The sequence below is a fragment of the Anomalospiza imberbis genome, chromosome 2 (assembly GCF_031753505.1).
Source record: "Anomalospiza imberbis isolate Cuckoo-Finch-1a 21T00152 chromosome 2, ASM3175350v1, whole genome shotgun sequence".
Taxonomy (NCBI): domain Eukaryota; kingdom Metazoa; phylum Chordata; class Aves; order Passeriformes; family Viduidae; genus Anomalospiza; species Anomalospiza imberbis.
This window is the reverse complement of record NC_089682.1, coordinates 56109744-56135554: the sequence shown is the minus strand read 5'-3', so window position 1 is coordinate 56135554 and position 25811 is coordinate 56109744. Positions and strand designations below refer to the sequence as shown.

General features: G+C 38.7%; 1 long non-coding RNA gene across 6 annotated transcripts in view; it reads right to left on the bottom strand.

Moving 5' to 3' along the window:
* LOC137468934 (uncharacterized) overlaps window positions 1-22971 on the bottom strand; it is a 32765-nt gene extending 9794 nt beyond the window's left edge. The window contains exons 1-6 of one of the 6 annotated variants that reach the window (XR_010996262.1): window positions 22230-22834; window positions 12224-12367; window positions 11531-11705; window positions 9645-9733; window positions 9248-9314; window positions 3868-4004 (exon numbers count right to left, since the gene is read on the bottom strand). This is a non-coding gene — a long non-coding RNA (uncharacterized lncRNA). Of the gene's footprint in view, window positions 1-3867; window positions 4005-8087; window positions 8154-9247; window positions 9315-9644; window positions 9737-11530; window positions 11706-12223; window positions 12368-22229; window positions 22835-22868 lie in introns of those variants that run through there. The other 5 variants (XR_010996259.1, XR_010996261.1, XR_010996260.1 and 2 more) reach the window with 5 other exon arrangements.
* Window positions 22972-25811: the final 2840 nt, after the last annotated feature.

Sequence of the window (25811 nt, the reverse complement as noted above, 5' to 3'; positions counted from 1 at the left end):
TTGCTACCTCCTTCTTCTTGCCTATACATCAACACCACTTGAAGATTAAACAGTAGACTTGCTATAACTTTATATGTTTTAATACCATTTTAGTGAGACGTCCTTAAGTGACCTGAGATGACTTGAGTTTGGGGTGCTAGAACTGCAAACAGGATTGAAACAGTTGCTTTTATTGCCTTCCAGTGTTTCCTGTGGAATTGAGATCAGTGTTGTTAACAGTTGCACATAGTTTTCATTACTGCCTAGCCTTGCTGCCACAGCTGACAGGGGACGGGACAGATAAGCTCCCCATCAGTGAAAGAGTAAGGTGAGCAGTGACAACCTCCTCACAAAAACAAGCAGGGACACAGACAGAAAAAGTCGCACCCAACGTAAAGCCATGAATAATGTTGAGTGAAAAATTTATATTGAAGAGTGGTCTTCCCATAAATGTATCTGTTCTGGCATAAACTCCTCTACTGCAAACTGTGCATGACAGAACAGGATCATTATTTAAAAGCCAAAATACCTGACTTGTGATATGTTTTATCTATCCTGTCACTGCAATCTGTCTTACTCCTATCAAAACCACAAAGCAAAACCACAGAACAAAAATTCTGGAGACATATACATACTTTCACTATATGAATCAATGAAGGTGTAGAGTTAACACCACTATATGGCACATGAAAAAAAAGTCCAAACATCCTAAAGATTCAAAACAATATCAAAAAAGTTTTACTCTTATACTTTTCAAAGCCTTTCCTCTCACTGCTGTGAGTGCACATCTCTCTCCCTATTGCAGATACTAAAGAACTTGCTCCTAGCAACATTCTGATGTGAAGCTTCTGTAATGTGACAATTTTTGTGACTTCATCAATAGGTAAATCTGTTTGATTTTTCACATTCTTATTAAACAATGAAAAATCAAACGGGTAAGAAAGCCGAAATTCAAGGAGAGTTAAGGTAATCAGGTCCAATCTACACTAATTAGTGTTTTCACTATGTGGAGAGCATTAGATCTGTGCTATCAACTTCCAAGATAAAACAATATCTGAATCTGTCAAAATACTTTAAAAAATGCACAGGTGGCAATGCAAATCAGATACTTCTGTAGCCTCTCATCAAACAGTCCAGAAATGAATACAATGAAAGTGTACCACCTTGTTAAAAAAAAAAAAAAACACACAAAAAAAACCCACTAAAAATTATTATTTCTCAGTTCCAACTTGGGCTCACAAGACAGATGTAGCTTACAAACTCAGCAAATCAACAGTGTGAAAAAGAGCAATCAGACATGGTAAACCACAGCTTTTTGAAAGAACATACGTTGAGTAATTGCTAGCACACGTGGCCAAAGTGCACAAAACTTCCCAAGGATTCAAACGGATATGAGCATCTTCCACATTTTAATGTGCAATGGCATCAAGTTGCACCGTGGGCTGCAATAGCAAGGGCATGCCTTGGGGCTGGTATGTTCATTTAACATATGAGTCATCCAGTGTGGAAACAACATAACAGAAATATCCACAAACTAATGAATTGTGAAAGAACTATAACATTTTCTCCCTCAGGCCCGCACCTACTAAAGTGTCACAAATTAAGTTAATACCACAGAAATCATTTAGCAAAAGAGGAATTAAGCAGAAAATGACAGTCAACTCTTTTACAAGTCAATAACTTAACTGTTTATATTTGAAACAACACCAGTCAGTACAGTCATCTTAGAAAAGATCAATAAAAAAAAGACACTCCAGACTTGACTTTTATAACCACTGCAACTACAGATAAGATACCTCTACAATACAGAAATTGCAAAGTATGTTTTTCTTCACTGGTATCCTCCTTCAGAATCTGAGGGAATTTAAAACTAAGAACTTAACACCACACCCTTAGCCCTCTCTCCCTCCACACCTCCCCCCAAAAAAGTTGGTTTAAAATATAAATAAGATAAAATAATTAACCAAACACTTGACGTGCAATGAACCTGAGTGAAAGGTTAGCCTGGCAAGAAAAAAAAAAAAAAAAGCTGTAAAGCAGCCTAGCTTCCTCTCCATTAGCTTCTTACTACATTAGCCCACAGAATCACAGCAGTCAAAAAAACCCACTTAGAAGTACATCAAAGCAGCTATCTAAGTTTACATTCATATATCTAACATGCATATTTGTCCAAGAGCAGTTAAGGGAACCAAGTATGCCCCTAAATTCAAGGTGCTGATTTGTGTTTTGTATTTTGGCACTGGAATGAGTACATAGTATTTTGAGGGCCAGATTTTATCTCCCTCCTACCTCAAAAGTAAAAATGAAAAACTGAATGTTACAGAAAAGGATATTAAACAGTCACTCTTAGTCACCTTGCTTGCCAATCTAATTCAAATAATGAGACTGCTTACATTAATCTTTTTAGGTCTAACTTACACACTTATATCAGACCTTTGGAGTGTGGCCACAGACCTCCCGGGAGCTCACCTACCAGGCATTCTCTGTCCTTCCTCCCCCAGTATCTTAGTGAGAATGGTCTGTTTCAATTAATGCTGCCCTAGGTACCTGTTATGATGTACATCTATAGCGTGCAATGGAGTCCAGAGCAGCTTTGCTCTGCCAGCCTGGCTGGTGCTCACCCCCACGAGAATACACCCCTGTTTTCCTGCTCTCGCTGTGTGTCCATGGGAAGTATCTGTGTTGGCACAAGGATGTGCCTGAGCTCCTTATCCTTGCCTCTCAGCAGGGCTAAGGCCTCTGACAGGCCCACTGCTACCACTGAGACATGAACCACCACCCCTCTGACCAACACAGACTATCCGATTAACGCCTAATCCGCTTGTCAACCGGCTCCCGAGCCTCCGCTGCTTTCTGCAGGGCATGACAAAATTCAGAGCTCCTGAGGTGTGTCTAAACCCTGATCTCACTGGAAGTAGCACGCTCTGGAACAGCTATCTCAGCTATGAAACTGCCTCTCCAGAAGAATGCGCAGTATCTGTGCTGCTCTTTACTACAGAGCATACGCACATCCAGCACCTCAAAATACCCTTACCAAGAAGCTTTAAGATCTGCCAGCTGCCACCAGAACAGTTCCACTTAAATATAAATGACCAGTAGGATTCAAAGAGTAGGACAAAAAAGAGGCACAAATTATTTGCTAATTTCAAGAAGTCATTATCTACACAGATAAGAATATACTCGGCTTTGGTGAAAGATTTTTGCTTAGGAAATTATTGGCCTAAGTTATTTCAAATACTAAATTTAAAGGAATCTCTTGTACTACACTGCAGCTACAGTAAAACTTTCATTGGTGTTTTCACTTACACTTTCTAATTGTGTACATTATTTAAATGGTCTGAAACTTCCAACAAAGCAGTACCAATCAGTAACTTGGCATGCTGCCATATTTTTTAACCACTATGAGGATTAAAAGTTTCCAGCTATGATTATTTTGTCAATAATTTTGTGTTTTGTATATCCTACAAAGCTGGATGCAATGTCTGTTAGAACATTATCATGTGTAGTGGTGCAATATGCAATGAGAGATTATACTCTGAGTGAAAAAAAAAGCAGTTTTTTAAAGTGACAGTTCAAAAATATCCAGTTCTAAATATTCAGAGAAACAGGCTCACAAACAGTGAGCCATAAATGGCCACTAATTCCCTCTCTAAAATAACTTACTTTTCTAAAAAGATGTTTTCACTATTTTTATATGCAAGAACTCAATGCTAAGTAAAGTTGTTGTACAATGCTTCAGAATTTAAAATACTTCATGCTATAGAGCAACCCTCCTACTTTTCACATTTTAGAAGAAAATTTCATCAAACAAATCCTCAGAGAGAGGCACAAACACATTTTACTGAGAACTATCACATAGTGTTTAATAAATTACATGAAAATTCTTACCAGAATGCCACTGCTTTTGAAGATCCATTGTTATCCTCAAGACATCCATTCTTATTCATCATTAGTACCCTGCTTCCTTTGCACTCAAGCTTCGGAACGGATTTCTGACGAGCAACCCACACCTACCAAAACGGTTTCTAGAAAGCACATTATATAGCTGTAAGACATGGAAAACAAACCAGCAATTTGCAAACCACTGCAAGTACAATGCAAACAGAGCAACTAGAAAATTCATTCTGAAACATTCATCCTATTATGCTGGACACTAATATAACCACAGCTGTAACATTATACTTTTAAATCACTGGTTCACCTATAAAAAAACTGAAGAGCAAAATTCCTTTTTATCCCATGGAATCTCATATATTTAATCTCATTAAGGGTGGTCATTTGCCTATGAATGATTTTTATAAAATAACAGGATAAAGGAACATTATTCTAAACTATACTTAAGGTCTTATAAGGACTTATGAAAATTGAAGCTCCATTTATGCTGGATAGAGCAAATACACAGAACAGTAAAAGGTCCCCAACCACACACAAAAAAAAAAAAAAAAAAAAGTCTAAACAGGTAAGACAGCACAGGGGAAAAGTCCACACACAGCACAAACAGCAGGACTGCAGTAAATGTAACAGTAGTTCTACTTTGCAGGTGGCTTTTGCTTGCAAACAACATAGAAGAAGGTACAGGGTAAGGAGGGCACATTGGGTGGGAGGAAGCATATGTCGTATGCAGGAACAAAGCAGAAGTGAAGAGGTAGAATGGACAGCTAGAGGTGGAAGAAACAGTCAGTAAGCACAGGACAGAGAACAGCTAATTAAAGTTAGTGAATGTTCTCTGAACGGTCAAAGGTCCCTAGGCTTTTGACTCTTTCTGTTCCTGTTAGTCTCTGGCAAGATCCTTTCTTTACTGCTCCCATGCTTAGACTAGTATACTTACAGTTATTTTATACTTATTTTCAGTTCTTTTCCCCATCATAATCCCCTCTCCACATTTTAAGATGGGATCAAAGAACTCTCCCTCACTTGTAGCTTTAAAACAAAGATGATCTGAATCTACTCAACAATATCTGTATACAACAAGCACATGCAGATCAGCCCTATTTGCAAGTGATCTTATTCTTATATTCTGATTTCAACCTTCCTAACTCTTTCTTAGGTAACACATACTGGATAGTAGAAAAGTAAGGCAAGACACTGATCTATAAAAGAGCAGTTGAAAGTTGCTAAGAGTACGTAAAACATTGTACTCCATGCTGAATAACAGAGTTGTTAGGATTCAGGATGGGGACAGCTGCTCTATAGGCTCTGATGCACACAGCCAGACAGAAATATTTTAACCTTCACAGTAAATGTACTTGTTGTAGCATTAACTGAATAGATTAGGCTTATATCAGAACAGAAGATGCATTTTCGTTGTCAAAACACTCATTGTTTATATCCTTTAGAATAAATGGAGATAAGTCAGTGTAAAGAGCAAGTCTGCCTACAAAGGCAAATCAAATCTGTGAAACTGAAGTGGTGTAATTTTTTATGAGGCTGTATGGATAAGGGCAAATAAACTAGATTGAAGTCACTTTCATCTGGTGCAAGATCTGCAATAGGAATAGTTTATACTGGCATAGCAACTGCAATATAATTACAAACAATTCCTGGAACTCAGCCAGCACTCCTAGGTTGCTTCCTTCAATGTGGAAATAAGCTACCAACAGATACAGTTTTATACTGATACAGCTCTATTCACACTGGGGAAAGGTGGCTGATACTTTAATTATGCCAGTACAGATAAAGCAGAGAAATGTCTGATAGAAAACAGTGTCTCAGATATAGTCCATTTACCTATTGCAAGATAGCAACAATATTCCTAGCACAGGCAACACTTTAGAGTACTAATTCTTAACTTAAAAATAATCCCTCCTGTGTCATTCCCAGAACATTACCAACCTTTGAAATGCTAATGGAATTACTAGACACAAACTAGATTTTGAATTTCTGCCAGATTCTGTCAGGAGTTCATCTGACAAAAGTTTTCCCTGTGCCATTCAGGTGTCACTATTCTCTTCATACCTCCTTTTCTTTTAAAACAAACTATTTTTTTTTTAGCAACAATGTTGTGGTAATTTTGAATCTTTGTAAAAACACTGGTAAAAGTAAAGTGTGTGTCTTGGCTTGAAAAATACACATAAAAGCAATTATTATTCCTCTGCCAGACTACAGCTTTGGAAATTACCTGTAACTTGCCAACGACAATAACAGGCAAGCAGTTATCCAGCAAAATTCCTTTAGTTCAGCTGCACAATAGTACTTCCACATGTACCTGCACTTCACTAGGTTGTTTGAAACAGCATCTGCCAATTCCAGCTGTGGTGTTAAAAAAAACCAAACAAAAAACCCAACTTTTTTGCTTCTAAAGGAAAAAAAGTAGTTATTTATCCAAGTGTTCTTTAAGGAACAAAAGAAATGGGGGAAAAAAAAGTTTTAACTACTGCATTGTCCCTGGGACACTATGAATGTTAACTCCAAGACAGCTGAATTGAGACACCAGCACCACCTGATAAAACAAGAATGCATTTTCCTCTTTACTTGTGACTGCTTTACAACAGCTTCCAAAACAGACTCAAGAGAAATGCATTGTTTTTGTCTCCCTATCTCTGCATCTCCCTAAAATAAGACCTCTGCTCTCAGGAGTCTTTGGATAAAGTGAAATATCTACAGTTGTAACTTACCTATCAAAGGTGAACTCTATGTGCCTCACTAAGAATAAGTACTGCAGCAACTATAACCTAGCACATGTACTGATAGGTATATTAGTTATTAAAAAAATAGTAAAATATTTACTTTTAATAGCATGAATGTTCTCATCTCAGGGATCAATATGTGTTAAAAAGTGAGGTGCTCAAAAGTAGGGGTTTCTGTTTGCTAGTTGATGAACCTCAGTAAGAAAAAAGTTGAAAATAGAACTCAACAGTACAATTATTGTATAGCATGCTATCATAAATTAACGAGAAGGGCATACTTACATAGAAAATCTTGTTAAACACACAATGTCTCTATTTAGAAAAATTCTCATTGTAAATAGTTAACAGAACACTTTAAAGACCTGCCAATAAATGTAGTCTATTATATATAGAAATTATCGTTTCTCAATACTCTGAAATTCTGTAAAAATTAATCTAAAATACTTTTAACTTACAGAAAGCATATTGAATGATGCAATACTTAAATCTACTCCTTAAAAATCAACTTCATCCTCTTTTTAATGGTATTCCATAACATACACAATTACCATTCCACAGCATGATAATGAAGTTAATCTTCAAAGCACTACATAGGCTTCATCACCTCTTCTTGGTGAGCATGTCAGGAATGAGATATCCTCTCTTGGAAGACTCTGAAACTCCCATAGCTGTATTGCAGATAAGTCAACAGACTCTCCTCCTTCAAGAACATAACCAACCAGTTCAATATGACAACAACAAAAGAGTGGGATCCAAGAGGAGAGCATTTAAGCTAGATGCTCATGACAGACAATTTCTGTGTCTGCTCTCAAAAAAATATCATGATGTTGGGACCCAAAATCAGTGCAGCACATTGGGTGGTACCCAGTCCTGCCATTGGTGCTAAGCCCTAAGGCAAGCTCCACATAGCCCTCTCAGACATTTGTGGAACACAAGTCCCAAGAAGTTAAGATATGTCTTTCTGAGTGGGCAGGAAGCTAACTGTGTTCCAAAAAACAGTGGAACAAATATATTCTATAAAACTAATATATCAACAGGTTACCCACAGAGAGAGGTACATGCACAGCTTATGTATTGCTCAGACACTTCTAAAGTGCTAATGGCACAAACTTACCTACAGTGATATGAACTGTCTCTTAAAATACGTCACTTCTCTAGGACTGAATATGCTGTGTGCTACACGATTTTTTTTTTATTATAAAGAAGCTTTAGTAACTGTTGCTCAGATTTTGTATAACTTTACGAATTCAAGAGGTACGGGAATTTACCCCCAATTGTTCAGTATATCCTGTGGCAAGAATTACAGGGATTACTCATTTCTATAAGGGAAAAAAACCCCAAACCTTCACCACTTAGGAACACACAACTTATTACAAGCACGTGATACTCCTTTTATGCACTTAAATGAATCAGGAAGCTATAAAGCCACTTGTATTTTAATAGGTTTTTTTAACCATTTGCTTGGCAGAAATAGTTGCTTACTTTCTTAAAGCAGATGATCTATTTCAGATGCAGCAGTTTCTCTCACATTCAATATTGCCTATAGAACTGAACATAGAAAACCCTAAATATGTCTCACTGATGTTAACAGCCCATTGAAGTAAAATATCTTGAAAGGTAATACATGTATTTCTTTGATTTGTTGTAATCTTTTATCTTTAAATACTCTCAATTTTTATTCTTGATCTTAAAATAGTGATCCTTTTATATTATCTTCCTGGTTTTGAAGGTGGCAAGGAAGTAAGTCTATAGTTAAAATTGGATAAGTCTTAAAAACAAATACCCAAATCTGTCATGTTTTCTCTTAGAAACACTACGACAGAAGAAAAACTTTGTTTTTTTAACAAGGAAAACTTACTGCTTTTTTTAACAATTACAGAACTATTTTCCACTTTTTACTCCCCATCCCCCCAAAAAAGCAGAGTAAAAGACGACCCTGGATCATGAACTAGCACAAGCTACCAGAGATGGCCATAAGGGCTCCTATTGCCATTGTACACCGTTCTTCTCCAAGTTTCCTACCCCCAGTACAGAGGCTGCAGCACCACTCTACTTTCCAAGAGCAGAAATAAAGTACAGCAGCACCAGTTCTGGGTGATGTTAAGGCTCTCTGTTACAAACTATGCTGAGCTGTCACAGCACAAACTGAGTTACCCTGTCTTTGGAGAAAGTGGGGACTAGCTGAAGCAGGAAATAAACCAAGTTAATCCCACAATCTGAACAGAGCCCCTATCACTTCCTCTAATATGGAAACTGTTAGTTCTAAATTATATGTTCAATATCAAAAGACATCGCTGCAAAATAAAAACCACAGTATGTTGCATCCTGGGTTAACGGGCAGCCACGACAGTAGTTGGACCAACTACACACAGGTTCACGTTGGAAAATCGGATTAGAACTAGATATTCATGCTATGTGTCAGTATAGAAGTCCTCTTTAGAACCAATACTGCTGAAATGTTAGATAATTATATAAGGCTCAAACTGCAACTAACAAATCCTCTCACAAATATAGATATGTCTATTTTAAATTAAATGTTAAGTGGGAAATATTTATAGTTTAAGTTGCACATTTTGCTACTTAATTATCATAATTTTGAAAAGAAGACACCTTTAATTTCCTCCTCCAAAGAAGTTATTTACCTGATTTGTAGCTTGGGAGTCCCCAGTAGTCAGTTCTGAGATTCTCATCCCACTGAATGTCAAGGACCTAGCATTTGAAGGATGGTATTTCAACATCACTTAATGACAACTTAACTTTGACTCACCAAAGATAAACCAACCTTCATTCCCACTCAGGTCAGCTCATTGATTTCACAGAAAACACATTTAGAAAGTAGAGCTGAATGCTTTCAGAAATTCCACCATGAGATAAAAAGGGAAAAAAAAAACCCAGCAAGCAAAAAGGAACTGATATAAAATGTTTGAGACGTCTTGATGCATGATGAATCAAGTATTTTTGTATATTTATGTGCAAAGTAACAAATAACCAAAATTACTTTTAACTGCTTACTGAAATGATATAATCTCAATACCTTACCTTCTTACTCTTCAGATACAGGACTCTGTTCTTTGACAAAAACCCAATTTTATCCTTGTACCAGAGGTTGTGTTAGGAAAATAACAGTTCTGCTGAAAGAGTTTGGAAAAAAAAAATACACTTGCTGCTCTCAATATCCATATTATAGACACCATAAGCATTGTCATGAATAATATGGAACTTGGCTTCTGTTTTACTCTTGTCCTACTTTGGGTTCAATGGAACTGTGTTCCATTAAAGTCTGATTTCATGTGCAGCTAGAATAGATTCTCACCAACAGGACCTAATAAGCTTAAGAATAAATATTGTTCTTCAATTACATTAAAAATAAATTTGGATACACCAAAGCCCTCAGTTTTTATAATTCTGTATAATTTAAAAAAACCAACTTAGAATTCTATCTAGTGAACACTATTCACAGCATTCATACTGCAAAATAGGACCAGATAATTCTGGTTTGTGATGATTTTATTGACATGCATTTCAATTTTTAGAAGTACACTGAAGCAACAGCCTCATTTTCACTACTGCTGTTTCTGTTTGGAGTACACTAACAGTTCAAAAGCTATTTTAAACCAGTTTCTGACTTCTAATTATGCATTACATTTATAAAGCATTTATTTAAAACAACACCTTCATGCTTCCTACAAGAATGAGGGGACTAAACTAAAGGCTTACACTTAAAAAAAACCTGATGTTCTTTCTATGTCACCGGAGTTCTCAGCATCAGTTCTCTACCAGAAAGGCACTGACATGAAGTCAAACATGTGCACAAAAGCATGCAGAACAGGAGCCTCTGTTTCCAGACCCCAAAGATACCACAGTAATATACCTGAGAAATTTGAAAACCATTTAATTCTGCAGGATTTTTTGCATGACAAATGATATTTTTAAGGCTTCTCAGATCATATATGCACCTAGAAAGATGCAAGTGATCCAGTAATTTAACTAATAATTTGTCTAACAAAGTAGAGAGATATCATTAAAAGATTCTTGATTTGTGCACCACTGCAAGGCTGACTAACTGCACTCTACCTGATAAGAAGCATTTGGCTGTTGGGTTTTTTTTCATTAAATTATCATTTATTTGGCTGCTGGTTGGAACACCAAACCCATTGCCAGTAAGAGAATCCCTGCAGTTTGCAATGAGAGCACAAGAAATTCAAGTGCCTGTTTAAATATTCACAATTATTTTATTAATTTACTACTAATAGTTCTTATTGAATGTACATTGCATACAGCTCCCATACAGAATATTACTAGAAACCAACTTGTGCCGTGAAGTCATGATTAAGTTATAAAAATAACTGGATGTCTTGGAAAACAATAAACACTACATATAGAAACCATTAGTCTAAAATTAAATCCTGGTCAGGTGTCACAATGCCAAGATTTAATAACACACTTTAAAAAACTCAAATTTAAATATTTTTTTTTAAATTCCAATGCTCACTTTTTTTTAAGTAGAAAATTTTCCAAGTTGTGAAAACCTACCTGTACCTTCCTTTTTACTGCCTCTGAATGACTGGAGACTTAGTAACATTTTGATCCAAAACAACAACACAGGCTTAGCAAAATACTGAATTTCTATAATAAACACATAATAAATGTCTGAAAAAGCATGCAGCAAAAGGGAATTGTATCATTAAGATCATAACCTCCACTGACAGATACTCCAGAGATAATAAATGGTGCTACAATTATTTTCCAGACTATTTCCCTCCACTCATCTCGTATGTCTGCTCCTACATGTGCATTTTAATTTCAACATACTTCATGTGTCAAATGACCAACACAAAGGCTCTGACAGGATACAGCATATATGCTAATGTATATGAAATGCCAGCATATCAAACCCAAGTAAGTATATTTCAAAAAAAACTTACCTGGACTTGAAAAAGCACCCTTGAGCTGCATCAGTGCTAATTCCTAAGTGAAGACTCTTCCTTGCAAATGAGTGAGCTTTCTTCAGATCATTATTCTGTGGCACAGGCTCCTCCAAATGGCAGAATGAATGTATTGCCATTATTGAAAATTTACAGATCATCTGAAGTAATTGAACTGAAAGCAAGAAATACAGCAACTTTATTCTGTGTAAAGTTACTGAAAATTACTTAGTTTTCAAGAACTTGTTACTTAACAATAGCATTTAAAACACAAAGGATATGTATATGCAGTGATTGATAAAGTACAAATGAATTCATTAAACCAGATAGACCGTTAATCTAAGCAGAGATGCCCGGATAAGGAACTTCCATTTAATGCTACTGCAGAGCACCATTTTAATACAGTTTAGGGATGTTTCTTATACATTATAAATTTCTTCTCTTCAAAGAGGTTTTCACCTGGGTATCTATAATGATACATGTATTTTTGAAGAACATTTGCTTGTAATATAGAATTATCTTCAAGTAGTTCAAGTTACTCCTTCCAGCATGAATTATTTTGTAGCTAAAAACACCAAATATCATCTACCACCATCGTGCTAATACAGACAGCTTTAGAAGACTGTCTTCAAGTTTCTCACAACTTTCTCTGATTTTACAGAATGTATTCAGTATTTTAGTTCAAATGCTTACTTGACAGCAAGATGAGTCACAGATTCTAGAGGCATAATCTGATGAGCATCTATTCTGGTAAAATGCCAGTTCAAAGAGAGAGGACCCTCCTGCTACTTGTTCTGATCCTTAGGTCACAACCCCAACTCCTGGTGGAGCCACCCACTAGACTAGAGTGAGGAACTAGCTTGGGTTAGAAATTGCTGCTTGCCACAGATCCCTCTCGAAGTCAGGATCAATTTTCTGATTCAAGTCACTGCATGATGGCACAAATCACTGTGCTAATACAACAGGAGGGAAAGCGAGGGAACAAGATGACACAGCTAATTGCAGCTACAAATGTGAGTACTTAAGAAACTGCTGCTGTTATCTGAGTGTAAATCACAGCTCTGCCACTGAAAGCAGCATAGCATACTACTGGAGTGCTTTAGCTTTCAGTTCCACCTCTGCATCACTGGTCATCATCCCCACAATGGCATCAAAAATGACAACTCACAAAGCCTCACCACAATTGCATGGGATACAATTTCCTGCCAAAGGCCATACACTGCAAGTTTAAGGTGGGATGAACTAAACAGGCTGTGTGAGTGTATCAATATAGAGGTCCATCCCTCTCTTGTCTACTAATAACAGAAGCAACTTAGTCATTGTTTAGACTGCTAAACACAGAAGAGATTAATGCAGTTAAACATGTCTGCTTAGATTAGGCCTGGCCTTTTCTAACTTTCAAATCCACTACCTGATTTCAAACTTTATCAAAAAGGAATACTGAAAAGTCATTTACAGTTTAATAAGAATTCAGAGATTACAGAAATCCAAGGAGACCAACCCACAAACAGACCAAACTGAAGTATAGACTGCAGCCTATGCCCTTGTTAGTAGGGGAAAAACACACAAGCAAGAGACACATAACAAGTACCCCAGCTGCAGCTGGTATTTTTCATTACCTCTAAGATACAACTGCATAGAAAGCTGTTGCATCTTGTGCTCACAGAACTACTAGACTATCCATGCAGAATTCAAAGCTACTTAAGTGGCATTAAAATAAGAGTCCTTGGTCTGCAAATTCCAGCTCTGCTCTTTGTGTTCAGTTTAGAAGTACAGTATGTACAGCACTTGACAGCTTCCGGTCTTCTGGCACAGCATCTCATCCTAACGAGATGCATTCTTCTTAGCAGATCAGCCACTTCATCCTGTAGTACCACTAAAGGAATGAATAGCATCCAGTCCTGGTGACTTAGGAGTCTTTAGCACTTCATTCTAGCATTCAGTCTTTTGCCACTCTAATCCCATAATCAGATAACATCCAATCAACATTATTTGAAAAGAATAAAATGCCCACAACATCCTTGCGGTGAAGAGCAGCATAAAGAAATAACTCCACTCCTTCCTAGCACCTCTTATTCCTTTTAATTACTTTCTATACTCCCTAAAAGCCCAAGAAACCTGCCAGGTCCTTAACACATTAGTTGTGATGTTACCATACTCCTTGTATTTTTAAATAAAGGCATACAACCAAGTGTTTTCCTGAAATACACTGCTACCAAAAGGACATGAAAACAACTATAGCCTGTTACTGAGATTAATTCAACTACTGGGAGGCTTAAAATGTTACATAAAAACATTTCTAATTGCATGCAAGTGAAAGTGATTGGCCTTTTACAGGCAGCAGTTTAGAGATTTCCTCTCTTATCACCAACTTCTTGCTTAAAGTAAGTAATTAACAATACTAAATGAGAACAGTTATAGAAGTAGCAATGGGTACAAAGTTTATCCAGACACAGAAGAAAATCCATATGATTCCCTGCACATGAGAAGGATTACTGTTTATTAAACTCAACCAGCTGTGTCTCAGTATCTACATGTACTCAGATCTTACACAGTACATTCTAACAGTAGAGGGGTTTGTTGGGGTGGTAGTGGGTTTGGGATTTTTTTTTTTAAATATAAGAATGCCTTCTCACATTCTGAGTCTTTGCTTTTGAAAGTTCTTAGGGCCTCAAACCTTTCTTAGGCTGCTACCCTGCACTGATACCTTTGTTACCATAGTCTCAGGTCTCAGTACTAGTGGTACCTGAATTAGGCAGAGTAAGTTTAAATCCATTCACACACCTCAATTGCGCATAAAGCATCAAATTTTCAGGCACTCTACTCTGAACTAATTCTAGAACAAGTCAACTGTATGCTAGGAAACAATTGCTACACAAGGAATTCAATCTGGCATAAAACTGTATAAAAAGAATTTGAAGCAATACACAGAGAAGGCATGGGTTTATTCCTCTTACTGTTTTAAATCTTAAACTTGGATCACATTTGCAACTCCATGCTACAACAAGATGCAGTTAGGTAAAATAATGGCAGGGACTTACTAGAGTTCAGCTTAACCAACTAATGATTTTTTTATAAAGGAAGTTATCTATTTGCATAATACAAGTGTGATAATCAAAAAATAATTCTAGTAGGAGCAGGCCTCAGAGGTCATCTAGTTCAATCTCTGCTCAAAGCGGCATTAATATGTGAATACTCATTGACACAAGTTGTACTCTCAACCTTGCAGACCACTAATCGCATGTAATCCTTAATCAAATGCACTCAACTGCCTTTGATAGGATTACTTAGCTGCAGAAGGGTTTGTGGGACCAGTTACTTGCCACACATTATTCGTAAGCATGGAACATTATAGCACTTCCAGCTGTACTCAGAACAAGTATCATGCTTACATTTCACTTCAAATGTCTTTTGATCAGGTACTGTTATGAGAGCAGCTTTCCAAGGGGACCTGCTGTACAGGGGTAGATTTTGATAGATGGCAAAGGGATGGAGTGAAGTAGAGGGTGATGAACCCCCAAGCACAGGGTTGGGTCCTGGTTTCAGGTGGTTCAGAGGCTGATGAAGGTAGAGGATAGAAGTCCTGCTCTGAGAGATACCTATAAACCTAAAAAATACCTATAAAGAGAAATTAACACCACTGGCACCAACAGTCCTTTAGATATCAAGGTCAGTGACCAAACTTCAGCAGAGTAAGTCTGGGAACCTCTGCTTTAGTACTGCCATTTTGTTTTGTTCCTCCAGTTTTGCTCTGATAAGGACCTTCATTTTGGATTTGTGCATAAGTTTACACCTTTATTTCATGCATGAAATATGGTACAGCATTGCTAATTACAAAAAAAAAAAAAAACAAAAACCCAAAACACCCTCACTGAAAGAATCCACAAGTAATAATAAAGAAAGTTAAATGTTTTATAAAAACATGGTTACCCAAGCTGGATTACAAAATAAATTTGCCTTATATTAGTTCAGTAATATCCTCTGTTCTGAAGCATGAAACACAGTGACAGTTTATCTATGCTGTGTGACAATACATGAACTCTGCCAAACAAACTAAATAAAGTTCATCTTCTAAATTATAATTTCATTTGAACATTTAATACCTGCTATTGTAAGTAACTTCAAATATTAATACTGTGGACACTACTGTAAACAATATAGGCACTATTTAAGTGGTAACAACAGCAACAAGAACTAAATAGCAGAATAGGTAGAAAAAAAAATTTACTTTAGCAGCTTTGTTAACCTTGGTCTTAGGACCATTCAAAAGGCATTATAAAACACCTTCTGGGATATTTCTAAAAACACAGAAAACCATTTAAATTCTACAGTTCCAGACATTATTTACGTGTCTTCCCCAAGCATTCATCAGTAGCCACTACTGTTTGCTAGGTTGCATAGAAGGCCTGTCCCTATTTGACCCCATTCACTTAAACTATAGGCTACTCCAACAATTTTCTCCTACATATCCACAAAAACAGCTAAATTTCCCACCAGTGTTTAAGTGTCAGAAGTTAGGTCACAGGATGGCGCAACCACATCAACCACAAAGTCATGAAAGAAAGGGACATGGTTCAAAGATGCAGGTAGGAAGCAGGAAGAGACAACAATCCAGTCAGCAATTCCAAAGACAAAACCAAGAGGTCAGTCAGACTCTCAAACTTACCGAGCATCTTCACCAGCAAATTCCTACCTTAGATAGCTTTATTTTATACTTGTGTTAAGAAACCTCAATATTTTTTCTGATTAATAAAGGTGAGTAATTCAGTCTACTAAATATTTAAGTCCCCTTTTAACAGTAAACTCTATCGCTTTTGTGTTTTAGAAAGAAAAAAATTACTTTAGAATAGTTGTTTGCAATAAAACTAACTGTATTTCCATGTTTGCAACCCTTCTTAGAAGTGTGGTGTTTGGCATTCTGGTTGAAAAAGGAAGGTCATTACCTGACTACCAAGCAACAAGTCCCTGTCCTGGCACCCTGTCTGACAGAAGAGAGAAAAAAAATCACAAGGAGATGTTCCGTGGTATTTTGCCAACACAGGTATGGCCATACCTTGCTAGGTGCTGCTGCCATGTAAAAAGCAGATGATCAGTTTTGAGCTTTGGCCAAGGTTCAAAATTACTTTACTGAAAAGTTTCACTAGGAAAAAAGCAACCAAAAAAAAAAAAAAAGAGAAAGAAAGAGTTGTGTCAATTATACCATATTGTGTACAGAGAATGACACCAGCACACCTCAAAACTTCTGCATTAGCACACCACAGGTTATATAAAAACTACCAGTGTGGCTAGTTAATAACATTTCTGATCTACAGAAAAAGCACTATCAGGCTGAAAAGGACAATTACAGCCATTCCCTTTTGTTCTAAAGGCAAAGGTAGAAATCCTGCTTTATACAGAACAAGTACTGAACACTAGCATAGCTTTGGAACATATCTCTAATTTTAAAATACATAGAAAGTTTGAGAGATTGGCATGGAAGAAGACATACAATTAGATGCACTTAACAGGCCAATGGGTTGCAACACTTGAGAAGGAGAGAGGTGCTAAATTTACATCAGCAAACCAGAACTCAGCAATATTTCATTTCAGCTAGAAGTTGAACTATTGATATTTTAGGCTAGAGGGAAAAAAGGTAATCATTTTTTGCTACCACCATGATCCCACTCATCCACTCCCTACACTCCCTGTCAACCCAGGGTCCAGGAATTACAGAAAAAAATATTCTAAAAACAGTTTGGGAATTAAAAAAAAATATATTTGAAAAGGGTAGTGGTCTCTAGGCCCAAAATGTCTCCTATTTGAGGGTGAAGAACTACATGCATTCTTACAGCAACTAGCGTAACAAAATCATGTGATGATTCAGCACCAGAAGCAAATAAAAACTGTCACATAAAAATATCTGGGTCCTACACCTTAATAAATACAAATTATTTTTTCTCATTAGCCCTTTTTAAGGAATGACTTCATATACAAATAAATTTTTCTGACATTAAAAAAATCAAACAAAACCACCACAGGATAATTCAGAAACAGGAAAGATTTTGCAAGGGCTTTAAACTCACACAGAATTAGTCCTACCAGCTTTAACAAACTCTTTAGACTCAAGCAACTCTGTGAAAAATCAGGGAAGTATGCAATACACTGACAATTCCAGAAAGAGGAGGTGGGACAGGCATTTTAAACTCTTCAAAATAAGCATCAGTCTTTCTTTGCATTTACACAGCACTCACTCGAAAGAGATGCCAGAAGCCGGAGCCTCTGTCCACACACAGTGTAAAGTGGCTGTAACAATACCAGCATCCTTACACTGGACGTTTAATCAAATGGGATTGCAGACAGCAAAACCCTCCAAGACTAAATAAGAAGAGAACCGCAAGATAATGGTGATAAAATGTAGCTCAAGTGCTTGAAGTACCAGAGGGGAAAGTCTCTAATGGACAGGTAATGCTATGTCAGTGTAAGTTTAAATAGTAAGCAAGAATGGATAATCTGTCACTTGTAAATTTCACAAAATGGATCATTGTTCTTTTTTCCTTTGTCAGTACCAACTGACATCTTACAAACTTAGAATGAGACTACTTGAAAAGACTTCTTCCTTCGGAAAGTACCAGAATACATGAAAAATATCTTCAAGCACATTATGGAGTGTAAAAAGAACTGGCCAATTGTTTGGACAATGAGTGTGTTACTTAATATTCTTTGCTCTGCTAACATAGGAACTGGCTTCTGCAGCTAAGATACTTAATTTTTTTTTTCCAAGATTCACAAGGGTTCAACTTTAACTAATACATTTGCTTACCACTTCTTTTTCCAAAGAGGCCTTTAAAGTTACTTTGAAAATAGAATGAAACAACTAAGATTGTTTCTGGAAATGTCATTAAATCAATTATTGTTTACTTGCATAAATATAATTTAGTATTAATCTCCCTTTTATAAACATACACAAAAGAGTGATAGCACCTTTTACACCATCCCAGTTTTCCTAAATTCCTGTACAACCCTGTATTTAGCAACTACTGCCAAAAATCACTATTTTCAAAATGAATGAAATCTTATTGATAATACATCTTGGAATTCTGCTATAAGTCAATCAGTTAAACCTAAAACCACCTTAGAAATTCCAGACTTCCATACAGAGGAAAAGAAAAACAATATAAAGGCCAAACAAAAAGGATAGTCAAATATAACCTGCCTTAAAAGAGCAATGGTATGAAACCAGAAACCAGCACATCACATCTGGGCAAGCGTTGGCTATTTGTTCATTTAATTTCAAAACACTTGTCTTGCTGTAATCCTTCTTACTTTGTAAGTCGCTTAATCAATGCAACTCCAAACTTTCACTTCAGTTTTTCAAGTCCTTAACATCAAGCTAGCCAGTATCTCTGCCACTACTAAGACGTCAGTATTGTTTGACTGTTGTTATATTACCTCATGCTGAGTCTTATCCAAATCCTTCCATCAACATTAAGCTGTATTTTCTATCTTTTGCTGGTTTTCACAAGAGCAGCAATACAACACCACAACACCACAGAAACATAACCTAACTACTGGAAGATTCCTAAGGACACAAATGCACAACATAACCACTATGATCATATCAGATAGCACTCAGCTTTCCACAGGTCTCAGAAAAAACATTTCATCATTGGTATTTTCTCACTATAAATATTCCTGAAAATAATTCATTTCTGAAAACACAAGAGATACTAAGTTAACCCTTGGCTATTTTTCCCTACTAGAATGGGGTCAGAAGCCTATGGGCTGTAGGAAATGGAGGTAAAATAACTTTAAGAATATTATGAAAATTAAGAAATTATTTTGAAGGCCAGCTGCAATTCTCAAATGGAAATCTTTGCAGTGATTTCTGAGAGCACTGCATCAGGCGTCAAGTGTTCAGCTTCTCTCTTTCTACACAGCAAAAAAAGCACTCCTGTTAAAGATGACAAAATAAGAGGCACTCTTATAAGATGCAAAAAGAAAAAAGAAATCTTTACCTTTACCTCACAGCAATATATAGACTTCTCATGTTCTGTCAAGGCTACAGGCACCATAGTAGGGAAAAAATGCAGCACTTCTTTTTTTTTCCCCTGTACTTTTGAAAATGAGTCATAAAAATCTAAGAGGTTTTTACTCCAGAAAAAAAATAAAGGGTTTAAACAGGCAGCAGTTGACAAAAAAAAAAAAAAAAAAACCAAAAAACCAAAAAAAAACCAAAAAACTGGCCTCTTATTTTAGAATCTCTCTCTTAGAAGACCTCCCTCCCTTTGGTTAAAATACTGCAATGCAATAGCAAAAGGATACTATGTGTATATATCACAATCAGTAATGTTACTGATTTGTGGGCTTAAAAATAGTTGAGGAATGCAAGAAAGTTTACAATCAGAGTCACCTGGACTTCATATAAAAAAAAAATCTAAGTGAGACAATGGCTTTCTTGTGGTCTGTACTTGAAAAACAGAACATAATTAATATATTTAAGCAATTCAACAGAGAAAAAGAGGTACATATATAATTAATTACTTTATTATTCTTACATTAAAACTTGAAAAGTGCCATTTTAGAAGTGTTCTTATATTAGGTTTTGGAAAAAGGAGGAAAGTCAAGCAGAAGTAAAATTTCAAAAACAAAACCTTCAAAGAAAACGTTTTCAGCTGGTACCTCCCACTCCATTCTCAGTTTCTCAGAGACCATCATGCAGCAACAACATGGTTAGAACTGAGCAGCCAGCGGGTGTGTAATTTGCATGTGAAAATATTTTTAGAAGACGCACATGAATAGCATATGCTCTCAGCCCAAGTACAATTTTCTAAATAAATGCCCTGACTATTGTTTCCACAACATTCCTAACTATGTTCCGGATAATGGTTTCTTGTACAGATTTGTTACTCTTTGAAAGCACCAATGATATATATATATATACATATACATATAGATATACATAGCTATATATACACATACATAGATAAATATACACATATTTTTAATATATATTTAAAGCCTTAAACAACACTCATTTCCAGAGTTCATCTTGGGGTTTGAAGGGAGACTCTAAGTCTTCACTGTGTCCATGTAATCACAAAGTTGGCAAAAAATGCTTGAACAGAGTACAACAAGAGGATGATTCCCTGATTCAGGAAGTTAAATCAGACATGGATGAACAAAAGGAGCTTCAAAAATTCTATCTTAAAGCCCTCCTAATCCTTTCTATGTTATGAAAAAAGTTTCAAAAGGCAGATAGAAATTGATAAAACAAGAATTAAGCCATGTGCTCATGCACTGTTAGTTAAATCAAAACCAAATCTAGTCAAATTGACACAACATGCAAGACAAAACTCCATTTGAGCAAGCAGCAGTCTAACTAGACCCCAAAGTCATTATGAGTCCACATCTGGAACATTCACATCAATTTCTAGTGACTGCAGAGTCTGCGTCATGTCGTAATTCTGTTTTGTTCAGGACAAATCAAGTTCTATGGTAAAATGAGTTGCAGTTCCATGAAAAATGTCTGTTTCTTTTCTTTGCCAACACACAAATTCTGTTCCTCAAGCATATGGAAAAACTCAGGTTCTGGATTCTGTCCGTGGCACAAGCTTTCCTTTAATCAGCTTGAATGTCAGGGAGGAAAAAAGATAAAGGAGAACGGGAAAATACTACTGTGGTGCTCAGGGGCATATAAAAAACACCTGAAATCATAGAATACTTTGAGTTGGAAGGGACCTTTAAAACTCATCTAGTCCAACCTCATGCAATGAGCACAGACATCTACAAGACCAGGTTGCTCAGAGACTGGCCAAAATGACCTTGAATGTTTCCATGCATGACACATCTACCACCTCTCAAGCAACCTGACAGTTTTTCACCACCCTCATTGTAAAGTATTTCTTCCTAGACCCTGCTAAAATGTCTGTCCCCAAATAGAATTTAATTTACCAAAAAAGTTGGGGGTGGGAGGGAGGAGACAAAGCAGAGAATGGAGGCATTAGGCAGCTTAAAAAGTCTTAACAGTATTGACTCGTGAATTCTAACCTACCAGAGAACTGGGATCTAGTACTAGAGCTTGTTCAAAATCAGCCCATGCTAACAAGGAGGAAAAGCATCTATCTAATCCTTCCAGAGTACAAACACACACAAGTAAGCCCCTTTTACCACATTATCTCTTAGGCTGTACATGCTTGAAAAAAAAAGTTTGTGGAAGGCCAAAACAAAACGGCAGATTCTGGTCACCCATGGAAAAAGGTAAAACTTACACTACAATCAACGCACTAATGAAGCAAACCCCAATATCAACCTAAAAAATCAGTGCTCGTGACATACTTATTTGCAAATTTCACTGCAGTATTACTCCAGTCAGGCATAAAGCTTCCTCCAATAGAACAACATACTCTCAAACATTAATTCAACCTTGACAACATTGCTGCACAAATTAAAGGAGTAACTACAGCAAAAAATTAGATTACAGATGTTACGATGGACCCGTTATAGTAACACATCATTTCGCAATGCAAAATCATACAGCGCTAAGTGCTTTTTAAAAACGCAACAAGAAGTAGCGTGTCAGGAAAGCAGGGGCAGGCATTAGGAGAGAAGGTATTTTCTGTGCTATCACTGGAACAATCTCCTGACTCACTCCCTCCTGCCGCCCCAGGAGGCTGGGGCCGCACTGACAGCTTTCCTGACGCAAGAGAAGCGGAGCACTGACCTAAATGCCGCAGCTGCCGAGCTCCTTGCAGCTCAGCCCGAGGAAAAGGGGCCAGCATGGATTCAAGTGCCCGCCACAAACACTCGAGCTCCTGCAGCCCGAGGCTGCTGCTGCAGAGACGCTCGCCGGGACCCCCACATCACCTCGACCTCTTGAGCCTGAAACTTCCAAAAACGACTGCGAGGCGAGCTCTAGGCTGAGATTTAGAGCAGAGATTTTCAACAGGGAGCTGCGCATCCCCGCAGCGCTTCGGCGGCAGCAGCAGAACTGGCCGCCCCAGGGTCTCGGGCAAAGAGTCACACGGGAGGCACCGAGCCTCGGACAAGGTTAAACCCCACCCTGGGCGCGACTTTAGGCAGGCATTCAATGGCCCGCAGGTTAATCATCAACTCCCTGCCCCGGGCACCGCGCCGAGCGGCGGCGCGGCCCCCCCCGCCGCCGGGCCGAGCGCTGCGGGGCCGCCGCCTCCCGGGCCTCAGCTGGGGGGGAGCAGGTGCGGGCCCCTCCCCGCCCGGGGAGGCGCCGCAGGACCGGCCCCCGCCGCCGTCCCCTCCCACCGCGCCGCGTGAGTGACAGAGCGGGGCGGAAGGGCGCGGAGGAGAGAGGGAGGGAGGGAGGGAGGGAGGGAGCGAGAAATACCTCGGGCGCTGCTGGCCCCGCTCCGCGCAGGCCAGGCCCGCCCGGCGGTGGCTCCGCCTCCGCTGGCAGCCGGGAGCGGGGCGGGCCCGCATGGAGGCAGGAGCGCGCCGGAAGCTGCGCAGCGACCGCGACCGGGCGGGGGGCGGCGGAGGCCACGCGCGGCGGGGTCCGGGGCAGCGGCGGGAGCCGGGAGTGGCGGCGGCGGCGGCGGCGGCGGCGGCGGCAGGTGAGAGCGGGGCCGCCGAGCGCAGCGGGCCGGAGCTCGGCCCGGTCCGTTCGGTGCGACCGGGGCGGAGAGCGGGGGCTCTCGCGGGTCCCGAATGCCGACTGAGTATTTCATGTCAGTAGCTGCGCAGGGAAGGGTGCGGGCCTGCCGCGCCTCGCTCGTCAGAGATGCGCTCGGGGAGAGAGGTACCGCGCGTGTGTCCGCACGCATCTACCCCCGGCACGGTTTTCTAGTATTCAGCGATTAACTCTGAAGGCTTTTTTCCTCTGCAGTAGCGTGTGGATCACTCTGGATGTGGAATAAGAACTCAGGAGGCAGTTTACCCATAGATTTATCTGAAAAAGCCGAGCACATTTCGGGGAGGGAGGGAGGGAGGGAAGGAGAGCAGCAGCCCCGTACTGGGGCGGCCCTGCCCTGACGGCTGGTTAGGTGGCATCCACACCCCGTGCCTCTCATTTCCACTGCCTTGGGACACAGATCGCCTGCCTTCATGTAATCTTGCCTCTTCGCTGCAGCTATAATGAACTGCACTAGTTCAGGCTGTGTTTTTCCTACACTCGCATTTTTGTTTTGGAAGGACTGAATGATTTGCCAGCAAAATTTAGTCCTCATCCCTTGTCATACACCCATAAAAGCATTTAATATGTGGACATCTCAGAGAAGTCTGCCTGTAGAAGAAACTCTTAGAACAGCGGAGTAAAAATGTTGCACGTTGGTTCGTTTGGCAATGTCATCAGATTTATCTTTATTTGCTTAATCTACATTAGGCTATTTTCAGGAAGGGAATTCGTGTTTGCTCCCACACCATGGAGCCTTGCAGTTCTGTCACTTACAGGCTGTGCTGGAGAAAGAGTTGCTTTCTCACGCGAACAATGTTACTGTTGCATGTAATGAAATACATTTTGTGGCCAAAAGTGTCAATTTTTGAGGGAGGGACTGGGATTTGGTTATTTGTAGTTAGGACCTGAGATCAAGAAAAACCTTAGTACTCTGATTTCTTATTGTGTAAACAATGGAAAGGTTACTAACAGCACTTTTTTTTCTTCACATTTGTTTCTTTTAATCTTTTCAATATCCCCTTGATGAAGGAAACAAGACTTGTGAGGTGATTTACAAAAAGGTTATTTTTAAATGTCCTTTTAGCCTGTAAACAAGGAGATGTCCTTCACTGTAGTGTAATCACTGTTGTTGCCTGCTTTTTGCAGTTTGTAACTGATTCTAATTCATAAGGTACAGTTTCACAAGGTATGGTTATTATCAAAAAGGCCCGGTCCCTTTTTCTGTGGAATTGTTTGATGCAATGGTTTGGGCTGGAAGGCATCTTTAAAGATCATTTAGTTCCAACTCCCCTGCAGTGGGCAGGGACACTTTCCACTAGACCAGGTTCTTCTAAGCTCTGTCCCACATGACCTTGAACATTTCCAATGATGAGACATCCACAGCTTCCTTGAGCAACCTCTCCCAGTGTCTCACCATCCTGATCATAGAGAATTTCTTCCTTTTATCCAATCTAAATCTGCCCTCTTTAAATTTAAAACCACTGCACTTTGTACTGTCACTACAGATCCCAGTAAAAGACCTCAATCTCTTCCTCATAAGCCTTTTTTAATTACTGAAAGGTTGCAGTAAGGTCTCCCCAGAGCCTGCTCTTCTCCAGGCTGAACAATCTCAGCTCTCACAGCCTTTCTTCATAGGAGAGGTGCTCTGGACTTGCTCCAGCAGGTCACATCATTACTCAGTTCCCAGCACTTCAGGTGGGGTCTCACCAGAGCAGACTGGAGGGGCAGAATCCAGATCCCACAGTCAGTGTCTCTTTGCTGAAGATAATAAACGGTATTGGCCCTACTCTGGGCCCTTGAGGGACACCACTGGTTTGTGCTTGGTACATTGAGCTGCAGCTGTTTGGATGTGGCCATCCAGCCAGTTCCTTAGGCATTTTGCAGTTCTATTTTGAGGCCATATGTCTCTATTACTTAATCTTTTCCTTATTTTCTACCTTCTGCCCTCCCTAGGTCATTGGAGTTTTCATAGGCCAATTTAATTCCATGTAATAGCAGAAAAACTTGTTCTCTACTAAGTTTTCTGCTGTTTTGTGAGTTCATTTAGTTCTTAAAAAGTCTGATGAGGATATGAGCTGTGAGGGAAAGTGGGGAGAAGGGAAAAAAAAAAGTGATGCCCCTATTCTGCAGCAGCAAGCTGTTAGATCAACACATCTACACATCTACTCAAGGAAGCGTAGCCACAGCGTAATGATAATTTAGTCACATCCACAGCATATTTTGCATTACATTTTTCAATATTCAGACTTAAAGAAGGAAAGTAGCATTAATTGTTCAGAACATGACCTAGTAAGGTCGAGTGTGCATTCCTTTGTACTTTCCCATCTGTAATGCAGTAATTGCACGTGGCTACAGTGAGTTGTTGCAGTACTTGATGCAGCAGTCTTTTACTTGGCTGTTTTTCTTGGCAGTGTTGATCTGATGCCCAGTGTTCGCATATTGTGCAAAGATCAGCAACATCTTCCTGTAATGTTAGAAAATTTGAAGAGCACAGGCAGGCCTCTTGGTACCACTCTGCATATCTAGTACTGGCAGACCTATTTTATTTGCTCATTGTAGTTTGTCTTTGAACTAAAAGGATAATTAATTTTTAGAAAAATTTATTATATTTGTAAGAGAAATAAAAACCTTTCAGTATTGTGGTACTACTGGCTGGGT